The sequence below is a fragment of the Nyctereutes procyonoides genome, unplaced genomic scaffold, assembly GCF_905146905.1.
Source record: "Nyctereutes procyonoides isolate TBG_1078 unplaced genomic scaffold, NYPRO_anot_genome, whole genome shotgun sequence".
Lineage (NCBI taxonomy): Eukaryota > Metazoa > Chordata > Mammalia > Carnivora > Canidae > Nyctereutes > Nyctereutes procyonoides.
Window position 1 is genome coordinate 6,344,132 of NW_026575052.1, and position 24,201 is coordinate 6,368,332.

The window sequence follows — 24,201 nt, forward strand, 5'->3', positions numbered from 1 at the left end:
CAAGGTAGATCTCTAGGCACAGGACCGGCATCGAAATCATCACACCCTTTCCAGGAGGCCCAAATACTATTCCCCACAGCAGCCACCACTTTTCGATGCTCACTCCACTAGGCACATTAACATGTACTGAGTCAACTGCTTCTAACTCCCTGGTAGGTGAAAGGAAGAAAATGAGGTTCAGGAGCTCACCCTGAGCCACCGTGCCGGGAAGAGGGCAACCCAAGATTGGAACCACATTTACCCAACTCCAGGGCCCACGCTCTTTCCACAATCCCCACTTCCTTTTCAGATCAAGTTCCAGGTGAAGACAGACAGGGCATCACCATGTTCCTCTTTCTCGGCTGCTCCCTTTCAACTATTTCAGCCTCCTTAAAGGTCCAGGGAGAAGGGAGCATGCCTCACATTGAAATGATTACAAGGTAGTTCTCGGTATCTTTGTTCACACTCGAAACCTGATCCACCTGGTTCAATTATCCCCCAGCTGTCCCTAACTCGGTCCAAGTTCATAGACAGATTGATGCTGACAGTCTTGGGAGCAAGCCTCAGCTCTCTCCTCCTACAGCCATACCTAGGAGCAATCTACTTTTTGGAATTGACTTCAGAAGGCTATGGTTGCCATTTTGGCATATTAGATTCTAGACAAGAGTGGTATGGTGGTTTTCAAACACATGCTCTGCCAGGGGATGCTAGCCCTAGTTCTCCCAAATGGGCCAGAACTCAACTTCAGGCGGGTCAGGTGGGTGACAGCGATGACTTTGCTGCAGATTACAGTCTGGACCAGTGGAAGACAAGCGTGCATTCACAAAATGAGGCTGGAGCCCTTCCGAAGAGGCCAACCGCAAGGCATCTCGAAGCAGGACCACGTCTGACTCACCAGCAGGGGTGGGCCCTGCTTTGGGAATCCAAACACATGAGCATTCTAGGCCTTTCTGACCTCCAAACAGACTTCCTGCCAGGGTTATTCACACAAACAAGGATTGTTTGTTTTTTTAAAAAGATTTTATTTATTCGAGAGAGAGAGAGAGAGAGAGAGAGAGAGAGCAGAGACACAGGCAGAGGGAGAAGCAGGCTCCATGCAGGAGCCCGACGTGGGACTCGGGTCTCCAGGATCACGCCCTGGGCTGATCATTACCCAACCTCAGAGAAAGTTTCTTCTATCTGTGAAATGGGAATATCATTACCCAACCTCAGATTCTTTAGCCTGCAAGCGGCACTAAACCGCTAAGCCACCGGGGCTGCCCGGAATTCTTATTTTTAAAAGCTTTTTAAAAGTTCATTATATAGTCCTTTAAAGTGTGAATCTGATCTACACAAAGTCCATTTTACCTACTACACATGTCAGGGGCGTCTCTACAGCCTCAGAGCAGAGGCCGCCTGGACTGGGTGCATCGTGAAGCAGGAGGAAGATCACTTGGAGATGAGCAAAGTTCAACTCAGTTGTTTCACAAAGAAAAGAGAGTCCAGAAAAAGACAAGCTGGTACAAGAACCCTTGGAAGCAAACACCCTTAAAAACTATCCTTTGATACTTCTGCAATGTCAGCTGATAGGGAGGCCTGTGTTGGAAAATCTCAATACTTCTGAAGGATAAAGGGGCAAGAGAAGAGAAGTATCTCGAATGCAGACAACTCACCACGTTTGTTTTGGAAAAGACCAGTCAAGAGTCCACAAGAGGTTATGAAAAACCCCAGTGACCCCACCTCTAATGTTTATCTTTGGATAATAGAAAAGGATGTTTATTATTTGTAAGAATTCTCTTTGCTATTACAAGACTCATTCCTGCATGCCAGGACTGCTCTCATCTGGAGCCAAGGGGACACTGCTGAATCATCAGGTTTGCAAAAATCATCCCTGCTCAGTGCGTGTCACCGTGCAGGGCAGACTGACAGGCACACCCGTCAGCTCTGCGCGTGGACTGTTACTGTTCCTTTCACGATTATTACATTACCAGTGGTTCCTGTTTCACTTTCAGGCCTTAACGACGCTTCAGTCCGAGAACTCCTCAACCTCGGCAGCGGAGTGGTTCGGAAATGCCCGCCGAGTCAGCACCGAGTTCCCGAGGACAAGCCCAGAGCAGATCTGGCGCCTGGATCACGGCCCAGGGGGCCGGGCAGGCGCAGAAACAACGGGAAGGAAGAGCGTGGGCGGGAGGGAGGGCGCACCGCCACAGGCGTTCGAGAAGCCTTTAAGGACGCCAGGGGACAAAACATGACAGCTTTGTCTCCTACCCCCAACTAACACGTGGCGGAAGGACGGAGAGGACTAACACTGGATAAAGGAACCTCACGTGTATGCAGCACCGAGGAGCCTGCGAGGCGCCTCCACCCTGGCCAGCAGGTCCTCCGGCGAAGGGGCAAGGCAGGCGCCACCCTCCCCACCTACACAAGACCAAGCGGCCGCAGCTCCTCAGTGACAAGCCTGTGACCGGAGGTGAGAAGCCTTCTGCACACGACAGTCTGGGCAGAGGGGCAAAGGACCCATCCCTCAACCAGCCAGTTACTCCTGCCTCCACTGCTCTGAACAACTCTAAAGTACGAGGCCTCTACATACCCGAAACCTCAGAGATTGCCCGCACCAAAGCCTATCCGTTATGCAAACAGCGAACATTTACTGAGCATCTACTATATGCCAGTCCTACGGCTACGAAGCATTTAGTACGAGTATGATCATTACTCCTCTCCATCCCCAGTGCCAACCCTCCCCCTCTTGCCCACGGCACGTCTCCCCTGGCCTGGCACGTCTCCCCTGGCCTACCAGTGGTCTCCTGACCGACCCACACCCACCCCAGCACCCTCCCCCCTTCTCCACACCTGCGGCAGAGCAAACCTGAAGACTCAAACTTGATCCGCCCCATGGTCTACGCCCTTCGAAGCCTCCTGGGAAACCACCCCCACCCCGCCACCCCCAAACGGTGACTAGGAAGAGGGTCCTGCCCATCTCTCCATTCTTGTTTCCAATCTGGCTCCCTGCCACCACTGTCTTCCTTCCACCCCCCTATGCTCACTAAGCTCCTTCCTGCCACGGGGCTTCACACACTGTGGTTCCTTCTGGCCGGGCTGCTATTCCCTCAGCTCAAGTCTACCCCTCCTGCAGCCTCGTGGCAGCATGCCTCCTTCTGGGCACCGTGACTACCTGGTTGGAGGTGCTCTGGAGGCTCCAGGGGGGCAAGGGCAACGTCATTCTTCGTCACTTTCGTACTGCCCAGATCTGACACCATGTCTGACCCACAGTCAGTGAATAAATAAATATCTGCATGAGCACCAAGAAGAGAAAAGGTTGCGAGCTGACTCCCAGTCCCTAGCAAGCCATGTGAATGCAGCCAGGATGGTGAGAGGCTGCAGGGAGGTGTGGGAAGAGCACTGGACGTGGAGTCAACACGTCCTGATGGGTGAGGCCTGGTGATGACCAGCCCTGGGGGGGGAGCACCACCCAGCCGCTGGCAAACTCCAGGTGCGTCCAGGTTGGCGTCAATGTCAACCTAGCCGTCCTGTGACCCTGACCCAAGCCCAATTCTGCCCACATCCACTGTACCACCGTCTCTCTCACTGAGCATCCCACTGTCCTCACCCTGCTTCTACCCTTGCCTCTCACAATCCTTCATTTGTGCAGCAGCTGAAATAACCTTTTTTTTTTAAGACTTTATTTATTTATTAGAGAGAGACAGACAGACAGGCAGAGGGAGAAGCAGGCTCCATGCAGGGAGCCCGATGTGGGACTCAATCCCGGGTCTCCAGGATCACACCCTGGGTTGAAGGGAGGCGCCTAAACCGCTGAGCCACCAGGGCTGCCCACCTTTTTTTTAAAAAAGAAAAACATAAATAAGATCACAGTATTCTCCTGCTTAAAACCCTAAGTCTCCTTGTTACCATCAGAATAGAACCTGATGCACAAGGCCCCGCGTCATCAGGGCCCTGACGACCTGACCTGGCTCAACTCAGCAGCAGACCCTGTCTTACATTCCTCCACCTTGATGCCCCTACACAGGCTGTCCCCATCAGGTCCCCCAGGGCTGGCTCCCTCCCGGCACTGTTGCCTTGCCTGGAGGGCCCCACAGGAGGGGGCTCCACGTCCCTGCCTGCCTACCACCTGCTGTTTCTTATCACAGGAAAGGCTTGTGTTTATGATCTCCCTCGTCCCAACAAAGCAAGGATTTTGTGTTGTTCAATACTTGGGTGAATATCTGCTGAATCAATGCCTCTGACAGTGCTAATACAAACAATTACTGTACCCTTCCTGGACACCAGAGCAAGAAGCATGTGAGATGCATTAATTCATCCTCCAAACAACTAACTACCCCATTCCCATTCTAGAGGAGGAAAGTGAGGAACAGACATGACATGTGGGATTTAAACCCAGGCAACCAGCTCCAGCATCTACACTAGTGACCATGACCCCGTGTGAGCTGCTTCTCGTCGCACTGGATTGCAGACTCGTCTCCCACAGGGCTGGCGCTCTCACAGGAGGTCCTAGATGAAAGCTTAGAAATAAATGAAGGGGGCAGCTCCGGTGGCTCAGCGGTTTAGCGCCTGCCTTCAGCCCAGGGCCTGATCCTGGAAACCTGGGATCAAGTCCCACGTCGGGCTCCCTGCCTGCTTCTCCTTCTGCCTGTGTCTCTGCCTCCCTCTCCCTCCCTCCCTCTCTCTCTGTCTCTCATGAATAAATAAATAAAATATTAAAAAAAAAAAAGAAACAAAGAAATGAAGGAAAATAGAGCTACCCTACGACCCAGCAATTACATTACTGGGTATTTACCCCAAAGGTACAGATGTAGTGAAATGATGGGACACCTGCACCCCAGTATTCATAGCAGCAATGTCCACAATAGCCAAACTGTGAACACACCTGAGATGTCCTTCGACAGATGAATGGATCAAGATAATGGCAATACACACACACACACATATATATATTCAATGGAATATTACTCAGCCATCAGAAAGGATGAATTTCCATCAATGTGGATGGAACTGGAGGGTACTGTGCTGAGTGAAGTAAGTCAACTGGAGAAAGGCAATTATCATATGGTTTCACTCATATGTGGAATATAAGAAGTAATGAAAGGGACCATAAGGGAAAGGAGGGAAACTCAACGGGAAGAATTAGAGGAAGACAAACCACGAGAGAGTCCTAACTCTGGGAACCAAACAAGAGATGCAGAAGGGGAGTAGGTGGAGGGATAGGGTGATGGGCACTCAGGAAGGTGCATGATGAGATGAACAGTGGGTGTTATACTATACGCTGGCAAATTGAATTTAAATAAATATATATATGTGTGTGTGTGTTATGAACACTTTATGTTAAAGTATGAAAAGATACCATATCTACAAAATTTAAGTTTCTATTCCAATAAACACTCTATTTTGTTAAAGCTAGAGAGATTCGGAATGTCATGACCTGCACACCAGCCTGCGAGACTCTCGTGTTTACACGGGGCAATCACAGACGTGGATTTCCTGGTCATCACCCACGGACACAATCTTTGAGCGATTTCCATTGTATTTTTCTCCCCAGACCTGATCCTGGTGATCGAAGAAGGTGTGAACACAGGTTCTTGTTCCAACATCCCAAACTTTCACACTTTTATCAGATGAACTGGACACAACGTGAGTGTCGAAAGGACAAAACACAACATTCAACACCCATGATGCATGGCCACTCAGCGTGCCAGCCAAATTGGCATGTTGTACATCAGAGACCTTGATGTAGCCATCATCTGATGCAGTGACCAGGAGCTGAGAACCTGGGGAGAATGTCAGGGAAGAGACAGGCATAGCACGGCCTTCCAGTGTGTGCAGAAGTCTTCCAGTTGCAATATCAAAAATATTGATGATCCCATCTATGGCTCCACTGGCCAGACACTTCCCATCAGGGCTATATGCATTACTAAGAATGAATTTTCCTCTCGTGTCCAGAGAATATTCCTTTTTCCCACTTTCCACACCAAAAATGTTCACTTTCCCCACATGAGTTCCTGTGGCCAGATACTGGGAATCAGGAGAAAAGGCCAAAGTCCAGGCCTCCACTGCATCTTTAGATTTTATCTGTTTGCCGTTATCCAAGTCCAGGGACAAATATGAGCATCAAGAGAACTGGACACAGCGATGGGCAGCGTGTGGCTGATGTCCACAGACACCCCGCACAGTTGATGTCCCTCTAGACTCCACTGTAGGTTCAGCCTCTCATCACACCACTTCCAGACCTTCACCAGGTCATCCAGGGACCCCATAACCACCGTCTCAGAGTTTTCTTTCTTGTTTGCCCCCAGGCAACTGACCAAATGGCATCATCACGGGCTTGTTCTTGTTTGAAGAGAATACTGTACTGGTTGATCATTTCCTCAACCAAGGAGGAAGGCTACAGGCCAGACAGTTCGCCGCCCTGCCGGCTGCACAGCCACCACACTTGTTGTCTAAATAAATATATTTTTTTTAAAAAAGAAAGAAATTAAGGAATCCGAGAAACCTTGGAGAGGAAAGCCATACAAAAGACAGCATGCTTACAACTCACACGAGCACTAGGGGATGAGGCATCCCTCAGGTGGGACAAGGAATGAGGCACTGGCCACATGAGACAGACCCCAGAGAGCAAGTCAGTTCTATAATGTCTCCTGTAATAGCCACACCTTGGTCTTTAGAAACTCTCTTCCACAAAATATCACACAAATGACTTTTGGAGAAGGTTTCCCACTGCTTTTATTTTGGAAAGTTATCTAAGATTACTAAGAACTACTATTAGTCGTTCTGTCTACCTTACACATTTATGTCCAATCTCTATCCTGGTGACCCTGTGGACACACGTTCATCCCAAGCGAGCAGGGAAGCTCAGTGATTTGCCCACACAGCAGTGGGTCGGGGGATCCAGGCTGCAAACCTGCCCTCTTTACCACAACACCAAAGCCTTCGATAACGTGTCAGGAAACGGTCCCAGTTTTCTCCAACAGACTTCAAATGATGGTTCAAGTAGTGAAGCGTAGAGACTGCAAGGCAGAGGCAGACCATTTCTGGTGAAGCACTTCTCAGCGGATGGTTTAAAAGGCCCCACCATAGCCTAAAGCTGTGAAACTGCAGCCGTCAGCAGGAGCTGGCCCGAAAAGATAAAGCCCTAGTACAGGAAGGAGGGGCTGAGGGGCTGTGTGCACACTGTGAATTCACAGAACCAGCCTGCAAAGAGGAAGCTGAACTGCACACCAAGCAGCCAGGAAGCCCGGGGCCCGTGGGGCCACCCACTCGAGCCTCCCAAGCTGGTTATGGGCGGCTCCGAGGGACGGAGTGGAAGATGGAGGCGACCAACACCTCCTGAGTGGCAAGCAGGCAGGGCTACCCAGGCGGAGAGGAAACAGGTGCCATCTGAGAAATGGCAAAGGCCAAAGCTGGGCTGAGTCCCAGCTAAGGGGAGGGGAGCGTGGCCAAAGCACCCACTACCAGCCAGCAAACACCCATGAGGATGCCTGGGGCTCCCAAGGGCTCATGGATCTGAGACTTTGATGATAGTCCGCTTCCATTTCTATGATCTAACTCAACAAGCAAGCTTTATTCTCTGAAAGGGGCCAATTTCAAAGGCCCTCTACATGCCAGCTGATGGGTGTGCCCAAGCAGGTAATGGGAGTCCAGACAGACAGGAACCCCTCACTGATCCCAAATGGCCATGTGACTGCTATTTTTCAACATACTACACCGGCAGTTTACTACCAGTAGCACACCCACACCCTGGCCAGGTCACTCCCATCATCCACTTGCCACAGTTGACCTTTGGATTTGTGATCCTGTTCTGTAAAAGTCGCCGAGGAGCTAGAGGGAGAGAAGAGAACAGCCCCAATGCCCACATGTGCCACTCATCTTAAAGCCTTCCAAAAGGGCAGGCTGACTCTGAGGTCCACGGACACGGTCACGTCCCACATAACACAGGTACCGGACTCTTTCTCTCCGAGCCACGGAGAGAGCACAGTCTCAGGGCAGACTGTTTTCAGAAGAAAAATAAAGATCCATTTCCTGTATTTTATAGGTTCTTAAATGCAAGGCGCATAACTTTAAGAGCAACCAAATAATATGCTCCCATGGTAAATGGAATGAGCTGGAGTGAGAAGAGCTTTGAGAAATAAACAAAAGAAATGCAAAAATAATCTTTGAATACTAATAAAACCTCTCGGAGGAAGGTCAGCTGCGAATCCAAGGCAGGATCAGCTATTGCGTAAGAAGTTAACAACACACGCACACATGCAATAGATAGATCTCGGTTTCATACTGAGGCTGTCATACGGGCACATCTTTCCAGCAACGCCAGCCTCAAGATCCCAGTCCAGTTCTCTTAAATGCAGGTGCCCTTCAAGGGAACTGTGGCTAAACTGCCTCGTCTTGGATGGAACGCAGACCCACCATGCCGACTAGGACTGCACTGTACAGAAAGGCTACTCCAGCTTACGGGCCTGGCCAAGTATCAGCCCAACGAAGCACATGACATCCTTAGAGCATCTCACACCATCTCACTTGGGCTGCCCCCACGGGCCACTGGAGGAGGGGGAAGGAGCAGACTACCAGCACACAAAACTGCTCAGACCACAGGAATCTAAAACACAACACAAACCACCAATGTTTCAAAGGGACAAGGAATGGGGGTGCTTATTCTCAGACACAGCTTGCACAAGGGACACTACTGCACAGGTCGCTCCTGCTCCTCCACGTCACAGGAGGGTCAAGGGGCCTGGCTGGGGTCATGACACTCACCTTAACTGGGCTCAGGAGGATTTTCATCCAGGAAATGGAACAATGACCAGCATTCCAGACTATTACTTGGAGATTAGCTCGGTGGTATGGGGAGGGAAGATGAGAGGTTTAAAGGGTTCCATTTAACCCCAGAAAGGCAGGAAGTACCAGCAGAAAAGCTGTCACTCTATCCAAGTCTCATTGGAGCTAAAGCACAGCAGGAAAATCAGGCAAACCAAAGGGGAATTGGAGCCCTTCACCAAAGGAGGGGCCTAGGGATTAATGGACTCTTTAATTTTCGAATTTCCTGAGGTTTCCGGCTAATTAGGCCCCTTAACCATACTGTAATGTGATCAAATTTCAGCTGAGTTCACAGAACAGCTGAAGGTGGAAGATGCCACTGAAGTCACCACTGGGCCCCAGGGACTGCAGACAAGGCCCACAGTGCTGGCTTCCAGCTTGATCCGCACTAATTAGGCACCTCTAATTCCCCCAACAATGGCTCAGGGGCCGGCTCGGAGGGCACCGCGTAATCCACTGTGTACACTCAGGGAGCTCTGGTCTGACACAACTACCTACCAGTATGTATGAGCACATCGACACACATGACTCCTGGGTGGGGAGAGGGGACACTGAGTGCACACCCAGCCAGCGCGTGTGTGAGCAAACACAGTCAACCCCACTAACCAACAAACAGAAAATGAGGTCCTGTTCGTTGCTTATGAAATCAGAAATTTAGGGGGAAAACACCCAAGGCTAGCAAGGAAGGAACACACGGACCCTCATGCCGTCGGCAGCGTTATGACTTGGCCTGACCCCCTGGCAAGGCAGTCTGGCAGTATCCGACCAGGGCTGTGAAAGTCTTCCCACGCAGACACATTAATAGCACCCCTGGGGGTCCAAATACAGGGAAAACCACATAAGGGACCCCACTCTAACACTGCTCAGAATGCAAAAAAGCCAGAAGCAGCCTCAAGACGGACAACGGGAGGTTAGCGCCATCATGGATGGACGGCTAGGAAGACTTCTTGCTCTTGGGGGAGAAGTCTTAGGTCAAAGAAGTTATTATTAATGGACTTCACCTTTTAGAGAAGTTTTAGGGTGGCAGCAAAACTGAGCAGAAGGTGCAGATTTCCCACCCGACTCTTGCACAGCCTCCCCCATTACCAACGTCCCCCAGCAGGGCGATGCAGTGGTTCTCAGTGATGAACCTGCACCGACACAGCCTCATCACCCAAAGTCCATAGTTTTCACACCAGGTATCTGCCACAGAGTCCTTCCACTGCCCTATAAATACTCTGTGCTCCACCTGTCCCGGCCTTTCTTTTCCCCGACTCCTGACAACCACAGGTCTTCTCACTGTCTCTACAGTGTGCCTTTTCCAGAGGTCCCCCAGTTGGAACCACACAGAACGTGACCTTTTCAGACTGGCTTCTTTCACTCAGTAACACGTGCATGTAGGGCTCCGTGTCCATTCATGGTTCGACAGCTTCCTTCTCTGCAGTGCTGAATACTGTTCCACTGGGATGGACCACTGTCTGTTCATCCACTCACCTACTGAGGGACATCTTGGTGGTTCCAAGCTTTGGCACTTATGAATAAAGCTGCTCTGAACACCCCTGTGCAGGTTTCTGTGTGGACATGAGTTTTCAACTCTTTGGGGTAAATTCCAAGGAACATGGTTGCCGGAATGCATATTTAGTTCTGTAAAGACCCACTAAACTCCTCCAAAGGGCCTGTTCCATTTCCACTCCCAGCAGCAACAAACACAAGTTCCTGCTGCTCCATGTCCTCGCCAGCATTTGGTGTTGTCCATGTTCCAGATTTGGGCCGTTCTAACAGATGGGGGGAGGGGACAGCACACTGTCTGGTCATATTAATCTTTAAAAAAGGAAGATAAAAGACTACACGTGGCCTATGACCATCACTACTCAAAATCCACAGGCACAAGAGAAATGAAAGGACTTATTAAAAAATGAGACGATTAGCAAGTAATTTTTCCATCTATGATCCAAACTTCTCACACTGAAGTTTTAAGAGACTGAGCCCTATGAAACTGCCAGTAGCCAACCACTGTTGGCCCACAAAGATCGCAATTTCGTATGGTTCAGATTAACAGTTTTATAATTAAGTTTTAATAACTTCAGACATTCACAGCATGTGTCATTGTCCTATGCCACCACTCCCTCTTAATGTAGAGAAACACCTCCACACATGTGGGAAAACAAGTTGATGGGTCTGAAAGCCTATGTGTACAGTGCTGTAATCCAAAAATGTGGAGATCCTTCCAAGAGGATCTCCACGTGAAACAACTAACAGAGAAAAGAGCCAATGAAGGTCAATTTCACCAAATTTAGGTCCAATTCTGAAAGACGCAGGCAGGCTCTCCAACTACCGCTGTGTGGAGATGGCACTTCTAAGCTATAAATCCAGAGAGCGAAAGCCTCCACTTGGTTAGAAAAAGCCAGGATGCAACCCATGCACAAGGGCGTGTGAGTGGTATAGGGTGGGGGGACAGGGCTGCCCCTGCTGGGCTCCCCACTTATGCCCAGCCTTCCACAGGCCTCCATCTCTAACCAGGATCCCCATTTCACGCCAGAGTCGCAGAGGACGTTTGCTCCCTTTTACTGGCCTCAGGACAAGACCAAGGCTGTTCAAGTGAAGGACCCTGATTCCTTGTGCCCAGAAAAAGGATTTGAAGGACAGGAAGACACACTGAAAAAGGCAGACTGAATGGCGGTCTGTAGAGGTGGAACAATTTTTTTAAAAAATGTTTAAGCACACACAGAAAATCTCTAGACAAATATGTATCACTCCTAGCACTATCAGAGGGGTGGAATTAAGGGACAGTTCGTTTTCCAAGTTACATGTTTGTTTGTTTAAATGGAGTATTACCTTAGTAGTGAGAAAAATAGGAAATTAAAGTGTTTTTAAAAAGAGAATGAGAGATTTGCTTTGATTTACTTCTTTTTGAAATATCCTACCACTCCTGGCTCAGCTTCCCAGCCCCTACTTCAGAGTTCCCACATGGAAGGATTTCTTTGTCTAACAAAGGGAAAAGGTGTTGGGAAAAAGAAACATCGTGTACTGGAAGACTACCCCAGTCCCAGCACTATTCTAGGGGCTTCATCTACACCATCTGCCCCCTGGATTAAGCTGAAGAGTGTCCTGGCCATTCATTCATTCATTTTTTATTCATGAGAGACACACAGAGAGAGGCAGAGACACAGGCAGAGGGAGAAGCAGGCTCCCTGTGGGGAGCCCGATGAGGGACTAGGTCCCAGGACCCCAGGATCACACCCTGAGCCAAAGGCAGACGTTCAACCACTGAGCCGCCCAGGTGCCCCATCCTGGCTCTTTAGACAGCAGGCAGTAAATGACTCTAGCTCAAAATGCTTGAGGAAAGCCAGCCATCTCTGAAGAAGGGCACCAGGAGCTGTATCAGTCAGGTATCTACTCTTCAAAACAACCCCATGTGGTAGTTTACTGAGATCAGCGCTCCTATTTCAAGGATGAGTAGGAGAGCTCACCATCAATCAGAACACAAGCTTCATGAAGGCAGAACTCTATTCACAGCCACGTCCTCCACACCCAGAACAGTGTGTTTCACAGGACAACCTCCAGAAGGCCTGCTGGTGGATGTAGGAGTGAAACCTCCCAGGCATGGAGAGACAGAGTGACCTGCACAAGGATGCCCAGCCAGGAAGCAGATGGGTAGTCAACTTTTCACTCCCAAACAGAAAGCCTTCCCATGGTTGTCTATTGCTTCGTGGCACAGAGGACAGGGGTGAGGGGTGGCAAGAGAATGTTGGAGGACCAAGCTCAGCCCCCAGCCCACTGCCATTCCCCAGAGATCCTGGCTGAAGCTGAGCTTCGCCTGACCTGCGCTGAGCATGGGCATCCCAATGGGAGCATGTTCAAAGCAAGCCTTTCATGGAAATGCGTGGAAGACACAAGCTTGCCAGATGGGCTGGCCTCTGCTTATACCACCTGCTTACCTCACTCCTAAACCCTCATAGCCACTGACCCCTAACTTCAGCACTGCTATAGTCTCTCTTAAAAAAAAAAAAATCTAATTGAAATTTTAAAGAGTTAAAAAGTTTTAAATGTTTAAGAAAACAGATCTATTTTTAACATAGCCATTGCATAAATAAAGCTTTCACTAAAAATGAGCTTAGAACGAGGCAAATCTGAACGAGGTATCTGAACTCTACAGTCAACTGGCGACACAGCTACAGGTAAAGGACTTCACCAAGCCTCCACGTTCTCATCTACGAGGCTAGGATAACAACACGGAGTAGTCTCCTTGGTACAAAGATAAAATCATTCCATTGAAATGAGATAATGCATTTATTTAATGTCTCAAATACCACTCGCGGCACATGGGGCTGTTCAATAAATGAGTGCTATTTGCTATCAAAGATAAAATTTTAAAAAATCTAGCCCATCTGGTCCAACAGCCTCGGTACAGATGGGGAAACTGAGCCCTAAGGAAGGTAACCTCTGATTACCCAGCATGGTGCCTTATCAACAGAGGGCGCCCGCGAAGGTGCTACACAAACAGTACACAGGACATGTAAGTAGTACTGTGCATGAAACAACATAATCACCCAATCTGCTCTTTAATCACTTAATGGCATTCCCTACGGCTATAATCTAGAATAGTTTAAGTTAAAGAGAATTTTTCAGTGGGAGTCAACCTTCACCCATACCTGCACAGTCCAATACTGTAGCCACTACACACCTGGTTATTTAATAAGTTCATAAAAATTAAGTAAAACTAAATATTCAGTTCCTCAATCACACTAGCCACAGTGAAGTGCTCAAGAGCCACATGTGTCTGGTGGCTGTTGGACCACAGATAGAGAACACTTCCAGTATCACGGAAAGTTGCAGTGGACAGCACAGCTGTAGAAGACCGAAGACATCCTTAAGCATATTTCTTACACAGTGCATCTAGTTTCCTAAATCCTACTGCCTGCTAGCAGCGCTACCAGAAGATCAGGAAAAGATCCCATTAGCCTTCCTTTTTTAAATTAAATTTGGATATTCTTAACAAGCCTAATGTCCCTCAAAAGTTACAATTTATTACTGCGGGAAGGAGGGTGTCAGGATCTAGAAGGCAATGAAGACCAGAGTCAGGTAAAAGTAAATAGGAGTTTAATTACATCTGTTCCGAGCAAACACCTAACTTGTACCAGTGTCCTCCACCCACATCAGTAAACTGAACATGCTTCAAAATAGGTCAGTGGTCATTCATCAAGGCTCACTTACACAGAAAGACCATAAAAGGCCCAGTAGTTTCCCTCTGCTAAATGCCCGTGTTCTACAACAGGATATGCTCAGTGTACAAGCTAATTTCTTTTACAATTTAATTCTAATGCCAAAATACGCATGTGACCCCATCTAAGCCCAGCACAGCCTCCCACTTGCCTCTTCCAATTGTCCATGGAGCAAGCGGCTCTGCAACATGGAATAAAATCCAGAGGGTGGGCAGCCCCGGTGGCGCAGCGGTTTAGCGTCGCCTGCAGCCCAGGGCATGATCCTAGAGGCCTGGGATCGAGTCCCATGTCGGGCTCCCTGCATGGAGCCCACTTCTCCCTCTGCCTGTGTCTCTGCCTGTCTTTCGCTCTCTCTCTCTCTCTGAATGAATAAATAAATAAAAATCTTTAAAAATAAAAAAATAGAAAAAATAAAACCCAGAGGGTGATCCTCTCTTAACTCCTACCTCCATCACGTTCTCTGAGGTCCCTGCAGGCTGGCACCCCCTCCAGAAGCCAGGAAGGCCACTTGGCACCCTAGGTTCCTGGGATGTTAGTATATATGACCTAATTAAAGATTCATCTGGGGCTTCCATCGGGCAGTAAGGCCCTTTCAAAAAAAAAAACAAACCACACCAGAGTGCTGAAGCATTTTTATAATACCTCACCCTTTTATTTTTTTAAAACATTTTATTTATTTATTCATGAGAGACACACACACAGAGAGAGAGAGGCAAAGACAAAGGCAGAGGGAGAAGCAGTCTCTCTGCAGGGAGCCCAACGTGGGACTCGATCCTGGGTCTCCAGGACCACGCCCCGGGCCAAAGGTGGCGCTAAACCGCTGAGCCACTGGGGCTGCCCTACCTCAACCCTTTTATATTTACAGAAGGGGGGGGGGGCAGTAAAAAATTTACTTGTATGAGCTAAGAAACATGTCTACACATAAACTTACCCATGAAGATTTACAGAATTATCTGTAACAAAAACTTGAAAGCAACCCCAGATGTTCAAGAACTGGTAAATGGACAAACTGTGATATACCCATACCATGGAATCCTACACAGCAATAAGAAGGAACAAAATCTCAATATATGCATCAACGTGCATGGATTCCCCCCCCCAAAAAAAATCAAGCTAAATGAAAGAAGTCAAACACAAAAGACTATATACCGTGATTCCATTTCTATGAATTTACAGAAAGGAAAAAAAACCAAAGTGATAAGACTTGGAAATATTACCAGCGTTGGACCATGGATTTGGGGAAGGAGAGGCAGGCTGGAGGAGATATGCCCAGGAGGGCAAGGATAGAAGGGAGACAGTACTTTATGCAACAATTTTTATTTTATTTATTTTTTTTACAAAGATTTATTCATGAGAGACAGAGAGAGAGGCAGAGACACAGGCATAGGAAGAAACAGGCTCCATGCAGGGAGCCTGATGCAGGACCCGATCCCAGGACCCAGGGATCACACCCTGAGCCAAAGACAGACACTCAACCACTGAGCACCCAGACGTCCCAACAATTTTTATTTTAATCTTGAGGTTATATTGCCCACTCCAAAGCTGAGTTACTCTTTCAAGGTCAGACTCAGAGGAGAGATCTGGGTCCTGGCTCAGCTGGGGTGGGGTGGTGGGGTGATCTGATGGATGTCCAGTTCCTGTCGGTGAGCTGTAGGCACAAAACCTTAAAGGGGTAGTGGACTGGCAAGTCTGTAGGGCCAACCAGAGTCCAATGCAGAAAATCAACATATCTTCTCAGCCCAGAGGCCGGCACTGCCCCTTCCACCGTTCCAGCCACTGTGTTACTAGCAAATCAGCAGTGACCATTTACTGAGCACTTACTATGTACCCAGGTGCTACTTACTACTCATCTGACACGTGCCATCTCATTAATAACACCAGAGCCACCAACAGCATGCCTAGAGCCCTTACTGCATGCCAGGTACGACGGCAGGCACATTACCTGTTTTATTTGGTGTACCCTCCAACAGACACTCTGACGGGGGATCAGCCCCAGGGTTAAATGACACCAAAAGCTATGTGTGCAGCTGAAAATGGAGGGGCAAGGACAGAAATTCAGGGGGTCTGGCTCCAGGAGCCGGGCTTTACATCTGTGTCCAACAACTACTCTGTTCCCGGACCTGACATGACACTACCGCTGCACCCACATCACATAACATGGTGCTCTGCCCTCCCGGCCTCCTCCACAGTGTGACAGGCCTGCCACAAGGGCAATCCACTCCCACATTTGAGAAGGAGGCCTGGGTGGAAAGATTCATGATGCTGCCAGGCCCCAAGTCCTTATTCTTTGCACTAGACCAAGCAGCTTCTTTGGCTAATAAGCCACGAGGGCTGAAACCCAAATAAAAATAAGAAGCACGTGGGAAGACAAAATGTTCCTGAGCTGCAATATTTTTAAATCTCTATTTCTCTGAGTAAATGCATTACAGGTCCAGGTCAGAGTCTCGAGCTGCTAAGGGCTGGGAGACCACAGAGGCAGAGCCTGGGATCCTTGAGCCTGGAGGGCCACCAGTGCTCTCATCAGTCCAGTATGAAGAAGGGGGGAAGAAACCCCGTGCCAGAGATCACACAGCCCCGCAGTCAAGACGGGGCCTGTACTCGGGGCTCCACAGCCCCAGAGCTGTGCCCTCCACCCCTGCATCATTTCCCATATGGTGTGCAGATCCCTGGGGTCTGAGAGGGTTTTAGAAGGGTACAGACAAGTGGGATACAGTGCTTACCTGTTTTTAATATGCACAGAAAAAAATGTAACTAGCACCTCAAACATGACCTTACGGATGTTTCTGCTTAGAAAGAGGCAAAAGTAGACTGAGGTGTTAGGCTCAAGGCCATTTAAAGAAAAACATTATATAAGTCATGATCAAGGTAACATAAAAATACAGCACCATATGCTGGCAGACAGCTGGGTAGGGCAACTCTACCCTGGGCTCACCCTGGCAGCCGGCTAAAGGGAGAAACCAGAGGAAAGGGTGAAAGCGAGAGAGAGGAACAGAGGTGTGGAGCCCCTCTTGGTAAGCCAGCTCTTACCAGGAAGTGAGTGCCCGCAGCTGAGGGCATCCCTGTTCCTAAGTTCATCCAGCCTAAGTCAACAGTCTTCCCACCCCAAAACTGTTGTCCAGACAGCCTCCTCCACTCCAGATACTTGGGCCAGTTGTGAAATGTTTAATCTGGGTCTCTTCCCTCAGTGAAGCAGATGTCACCATCCAACCCTCCTCTCTTTTTTGCTGCATGCCTTCACCGAACTCCCAGCAGGGGGAAGGCCGGAAGCCCCCCCAGAGCCTCCCAAATTACCATGGCTGTTTTGGTTTAAAGTACAATTTGGGTTCTCGAAATACCTGGTTATGCTTCCCCTTCTCTGTTTCCACACCAGTGTCAGATGCTGGATCTGCAGCTGGAAGACACTACAGGGTGGCAGGCTCTCAAGAGCTGTGCCCACCACCCCCTGAAGGTCCTAGGAATGAAAGGCTCATCTAAAATCACGAGAGACACAAAGGGTCTTATGATCACAATAGAGTCAGACTGTGTCCAAGAGGAAGTAGTACCCAACCAAGCACTCGAGTCTTCTCAGACTTGGAGAAAGATTTACTCATTATGAGAAAACTATGTCTCCAACACTTGCAGGGATTATGGTTTCCCCCACAATTCCCCTCCCAACAACAACAAAAATCAAAATTTGTGGAAGAAGTATATTACAGTCTTCTTTTTTCTTTTTTTCTTTTTAAGATTTTTATTTATTTATTCACGAGAGACACACAGAGAGAGGCAGGACATAGGCATAAGCAGGCTACCTGCGGGGAGCCCGATGCGGGACTCAATCCTAGGATCTCAGAATCACACCCTGAGCCAAAGGCAGATGCTCAACCACTGAGCCACCTAGGTGCCCCTAGTTTTTATTTTTCTTAAAGATTTATTTTAGAGAGAGAGAGAGAGAGTGAGCATGAGTGCGGTGGGGAGGCACAGAGGGAGAGAGAATCCAAGTAGATACCACAGTGAACATGGAGCCCAACGCAGGGCTCGATCTCACAACCCTGAGATCATGACCTGAGCCAAAATCAAGACTGCAACGCAACCCTGAATTCTTATTTTTTTAAAACATCATCACTGTAACCACCTGTGTCACCAGGTAGATACGTGGCCACACACTAGGCTCATCCAGCACTTTGTGTGCACAGTTGGTTCTTGCTGTCTGTGGATTCCATGTGTGCAAATTCACCTACTCACTCAAATTTATTTGTAGCCCTCAAATCAATACTCGTGGCCCTTCCACAGTCACTCCCAGACATGCACAGAATGGCAAAAACGGAGTTGCGCAACCCGCACGATCTGAGGTGGAACAAGGCAATGCTCCTGTTTTGGCTCTTGCGCTATCAACAAGAGTCCCTCTCACAGTCTCTTTAGTGTCACCTTTCCCACATTTCTGTGCTCTCTGTTGATTTCGCGGTCTAAGATGCCCCCCAAGCACAGAGCTGTCCAGCGTTCCTAAGCACGGGAAGGCTGTGTGTGCCAAGGAGAGCATGCGTGTGCTAGAGGAGCTTCATCCAGACATGAGTTAAGGTGCTGCTGGTCCAGGAATGAAGCACTAATGAACTAACTGTATCAAAAGGTGTCCTTAAGTAGAAACACACATACAACAAGGTTTTTTTATGTTTCACATTAGATCCTCAGACCTCATTCATCTTGTAGCTGAAAGTTTGTGCCCTGTTACCAAACTCTATTTCCTCCATGCCCCAGCCCCTGGCAACCACTGCTCAACTAAGTTTCACTTTTATTTGTCTAGATTCTACATTTAAGTGGTACCATGCACAATCACACATGAAGGGAGAGAACTGATATCTCAAGATGCAATCACACAGGCCAGGAAAGAGTTCATACCTCAAGACACAATCACATGGGTGGAGAGAGAGTTCATACCTCAAGTCACAATCACATGGACAAGGAGAAAGTTCATACCTCAAGGCACAATCACATGGACAGGGAGAGAGTTCATACCTCAAAGCACAATCACATGGGTGGAGAGAGAATTCATACCTTAAGACACAACCACAAAGGCGAGGAGAGTTCACACTTCATACAACCTACAGGGACAGTCATAGCATGCAACAAGCAAATAAGAAGGACCCAAAAAAAGTGCTGTACGAAGACCTCCACTGCATAACCCCTACCTTCCAACAACAGGGGAACAGTTAAGCAAATGAGTCTTAATCAGTTGAAATATTAAGTCATCCAAAAAGTTCATGAAATTTTTATAACAAAGTTATTGTGAAAAACAGCATGACATAAATAACATAAAAATACGAATGCAATCTATGAGAAACCTTTAAAAACCATGCAGAGACAAAGACAATGAAGCAAAACAAAAGGTTAACTGGAGTTGCTGGCAGGGCAAGATTACAGGCCACTTTTCCCCTTCCTTTTTTAGATTTCCCAACTTCTCTATAATGAACACATTACTTTTTACAATAAAAGGAAAAACATTACAAACTTTAAAAAACAGTACTGTCAGATTCCAAAGGGATCCCTTATATAAGGCAAGAAAGGGGGTCAGGACGCTTGCCAAGGTCCCCGTCACCAGCAATCACACCCAAATAGATAGCCATGTGTCTCGCCCACCAGGCTGCGAGCTCTTTAAGGCGGGGTCTTCCTTTCATTCGGCCAAGTGCCCCAGGACTTGGCACAGAGCAGAGGAGGCACTCGGCAAATAATGATGGGGGAGGAGGACGGGTAACAAACCACCAGCAAATACTACTCAAGGGAAGAAAGACGACTGGAAAATCACATGGGGCAAGGCTGTGTTATAGGTCAGGTCAGGGTGTGGGGAGGGCATGAAAATGGACAAGGGTGAAATTGGAGCCTCCTTCATGAGTGACCTCTGCCAGGTGGCATCAAACCCTCTCACCCCTACCCTTATGGTTCCAACAACTAAATTATTGCCAGTCCCTCTGAACATGCCACGGTTCTCCTACACATACTGTTCTCTCACCCCGCCCCGCCCCTCGCCCGTGTTTCCACCGTGTCCTCCTGGCAAATCAGTCCTTTCAACTCCATTCCAACAAGAGCCTCTCCACTGGAACCCCTGCTGTGCTGCCCTCTGCCCAACACCCTCTTTCACTGCACCTGCACATACTCCCTTACACAGCAATTATCTTTCACTCAACAGGTTCTTCTGACTGTGGCCCCCACCCTGAATGGTCTCTGTGTAGATATGGAGGGTACCCAATCATGCCCACCTCCAAGCAGAGAGCATCACCGAACACCTGCATGGATGGGTAGAGGCGCAGACGGGATGGACAGGGTTGTGGTAGTCAGAGAAGGCTTGGTGGACACGAAGGGCCAGAGCCAGGCCTGGAGGGTCAGCGGGATGGACAGCGGAAGGCAGGAGAAGGCCAGGAGGGGACGCTGCATGTTGAGGCCCAGAGGTAGAAGGCAGCCAGGCTCTGGTGGCCACCGATTTTAGGTGGTCCCCTGACAAGCATCCCTTCTACCAGTCATTACAGGAGTCTACCTCCATGTATACTTTCTACTTGGGGCATCGGATACTGGTTTCCCATTTACAGTAATGACAAAGTTTCCTTCCTAAAGAACTTCTGGTTAAAAAAAAAAAGAAAGAAAGAAAGAAAGAAAGAAAGAACTTCCGGTAAAAAAAATGAGGCAGCTTAGGGAAAAATTAAGAGAATGCATGGGGAAAAAACGCTGGCCCTCCTTAGCCCTACAACACACTGCTAAGGATTTATCGTAAGGAAGTGACTCTAAAGAGGGGAAAACATATATACATACATATATGTGTGTGTGCAGGTAAATAATCATTATCCACTGTAGATACAGTAAAGGGCTTGCAAGCTGGTCGTTTATTGAATCATCACAAACCCGAGGAGGTAGGCAATTCTAACATGAACATTCTAGAGAGCTATGAGGACAGAATTCAGAATTGACCCATTCAGTGCTTTGCTTTATTCAACACTATTATATACACTTTTTTAAGTAGGCCCAACATGGGGCTACTCATGACCTTGAGATCAAGACTTGACCTGGTATCAAGAGTCAAGCACCCAACCGACTGCACCACCCAGGTGCCCTCGACACCATCACATTTTAAGGGCTGTATTACCTACTGTTATGCTGCTGTACCACCATTTGTCAACCGACTGTCGGACATCCACTTTCCCCAGAGCCTTGCTACTGTAATCCCTGCCTCTTACAGACATGGCGACAAAGCAGGGGCTTAAATCAAAGGCACCTGAGTTTGAATCCAGCCCTGTCCCTAGATTTCTTCTTTAAGGGCACTGGCTTTCTGGGCAGGTCCACCCCACTGCCATGAAGCTCACTCTCGCGATGTCATTTTGGAAAGTGTGGTCTTGGGACGCAGCACTGGGGAAGCATGATCAAGGATGAGTTTTCAAGTGTGCTAAAGTTTATGCAGCAGAAAAGAGCCTACTGGCAGGGTCCAGCTTCTAAGCGTGTCAGACACAGGACCCTTGTCCCAACTGCGCTAGCGATTTACTGTAGGATTTGGACAGGCCTCAAGCCCTGCGTGAGCAGCAGAATTCCATGATGGCAGAGGTTACGTCCAAAGGCTGTAAGATCAGAGCAGCTAGGTTTAAGTACCAACTCTGTCATTTATTAGCAATTTACATAAAGTCTCTAAGCTTCCATAATTATGATTCATATAAGATCCGAAATTCACAGGATCCCATGCTTAGGAGAAATCTGGGAACTAAAGAGGATAATGCATGTTAAGTGCTAAGTAAAGTAGGTAGCAACAGATGCTAGTGCCTTCCTTATTAACTCTGAGGGCCCGCTGAATGCTTCAGCTGACTCGGAATCTGCTGGTACTTGTTACAACACACAGCCCATCACCTGAGGCTTAGAAATCCTTTCTTTTCTTTCCTGAGAGATTCCGGCAATGTTAAGGAATTCAACGCCTGGGATTTTATCAGTTAATTCAATGGCTCACAAGGCACTCTGAGCTCATCATACGGAGGTCCAACACTCTATTTAAGTGTCCATGTTCTGCCAATTAGTCACATGATGGGAGGGCCTTTCCTTGGGGACCATGGCAACCAGTTCTCACTTGTTATTTCAAGAAATGCCTCCCCAACAATCAATATGTACCAAACAGATACTGTGGAATCAAAATAAAAGCAGGATCCTGGGGGAAATTCCCAGGATGCTCCTGTGTGCTCTCCATCTGGAATTCAACAAGCTCAGAAACCAGTCTGTGGCCAAGAGGGGAGAAAGCCTTACAGCCTTGTGGTACCAGTTTTATGGCAGGCAAAAGAACAAGGGAATTCTAGGCAACAGGTGATTACTCACTTCTGGAGGAAGTGATTTAAAGGAAGAACGAAGGGATGCCTGGGTGGCTCCGTGGCGGAGCATCTGGCTTCAGCTCAGGGTGTGACCCTGGGTCCAGGGATCAAGTCCCACATCAGGCTCCCTGTGAGGAGCCTGCTTCTCCCTTTGCCTATGTCTGTCTGTCTGTCTGTCTCTCTCTCATGAATAAATAAAATCTTTAAAATATAAAGGCAGAATGAAGAAATAAAAGAAAATGTGAAGACTGGAACCATTTTCCAGGCATATCACCTATTGCCAAGTAAGACGAAAAGAGAAGCTACCACAAACAGAGGCCAAAGACCCTGTCCATCTTGCAGACAGGTGGGGACATCCACGGCCCAGCGCTCTCAGCTCTCTGAGGTCAGAAGCCTCTTTCAGTATCTTTGATTGGTTTTACCTCTTGGGGTTGGACTAATTCCACTGGTTCTGTAGGTAGGCAGACAACTATAGCCTCTCTGCTTGGTCTGGCCCTAGCAGCAGGTGTAACACAGCCAGGAGATGGAGTATATTGGGCCCGAATTCAAATGCCACTTTAGTCACTAACAACGTTATACCCCATACTGCATTATTTCAGAGTCCACATTATTTCAGTGTGCACAGAGGAGACAGAGGCCTCAGAAATAAAGATGAAAGCATGCTCAGGGTGTCAAAAGTGATTCCAAATCCTGACTATAGGTTGGAATTTACTACGTGGGAAACAGGGCTCCCCTTTAAAAGAACCACAACCACTGCAAGCTCATTCCTGTAGTATCTTAAAAAAAAAAAAATTATGATTTATTGGGGGGGGGGGGCGCAGCGGGAGTAGGGGGAGGGGCCGGAGAGGGAGAAGTAGGCTCCCCAGTGAGCAGGGAGCCTAATGTGGAGCTCGATCTCAATACCCCAGGATCATGAACTAGGATGAAGGAAGACGCTTAACCAACTGAGCCACTCAGGCGCCCCGCAGTCCTGTAGCATCTTAAGATGAGCTCCAAGTCATCAAAGCAGAACCGGGGGCAGCCATCTAATACAGTTTGCTTGGAGCTGCAAAATGTATAAAAGCACTTAAGAACATTGGTTAGAACCTCCACATTTTAAAGACTTCCTCTGTCCATAAAAACAACATCCTTGGACCAGCCTTCACTGAGTACTGAGAGCCGGAATCTGGAATCAGAAGAGAGAAGACTGAGTTTCCACATCTGCATAACGTTTTGGGGAGCCATGACCAAACGGGGCTATGGTATAGATTACGTGAGATGGCATCCACAGGATTCAGCACCCGGGTTACCCTGATCCAAATCTCCTGGCGTGATAAATCCTCTAAGCCGATGTGCAGAGGGCAGTCCAGCTCAAGACCAAGGCCCCTGGCAGCCAAAAAGTCAGGGCTTCCCCTTAGTGTGATCACTGGATCTGCTTTTTAGATGTATGGTATTCCTCAATGCAGGGGTTTTTCTTTTTTTTAAGATTTTATTTATTTATTCATGAGAAGCAGAGAGAGAGAGGCAGAGACATAGACAGAGGGAGAAGCAGGGAGCCTGATGTGGGACTGGATCCTGGGACTCCAGGATCACGCCCTGAACCAAAGTCAGACGCTCAATCACGGAGCCACTCAGGTGCTCCAATACAAGGATTTTTAGGTTCAGCTCAATTCTCTTCCCTGTGGAATGGTGTTAATTTACATGATGAATGATGAAGTTCCTATAGATGATAGTGAACCTGTATTAAATGCTCACACAGGAGGCCTGAGCTACAGCACTTCGTGTACACTGTTCTTAATTAATCCTCTAGCTACCCTGTGAAGAGGCAAGTGTTACGTGCATTTTACAGATCAGGAAGTTGAGGTCAGAGAGGCGAAATAATAGTTGAAGCTCATGCAGTTCACAGGCAGCCACGGTAGAAATTAGAGCCAGGAGTCCCC

The 24,201-nt window shown here is 48.3% G+C and overlaps 1 protein-coding gene and 1 pseudogene across 2 annotated transcripts in view; both read right to left on the bottom strand.

Annotated features, from left to right (window-relative positions):
- The window catches only part of CAPZB (capping actin protein of muscle Z-line subunit beta), a 128,040-nt gene that overhangs the window by 93,539 nt on the left and 10,300 nt on the right, over positions 1-24,201 (bottom strand). The window lies entirely within an intron of this gene.
- Positions 5,385-6,398, bottom strand: LOC129513455 (SKI8 subunit of superkiller complex protein-like; annotated as a pseudogene).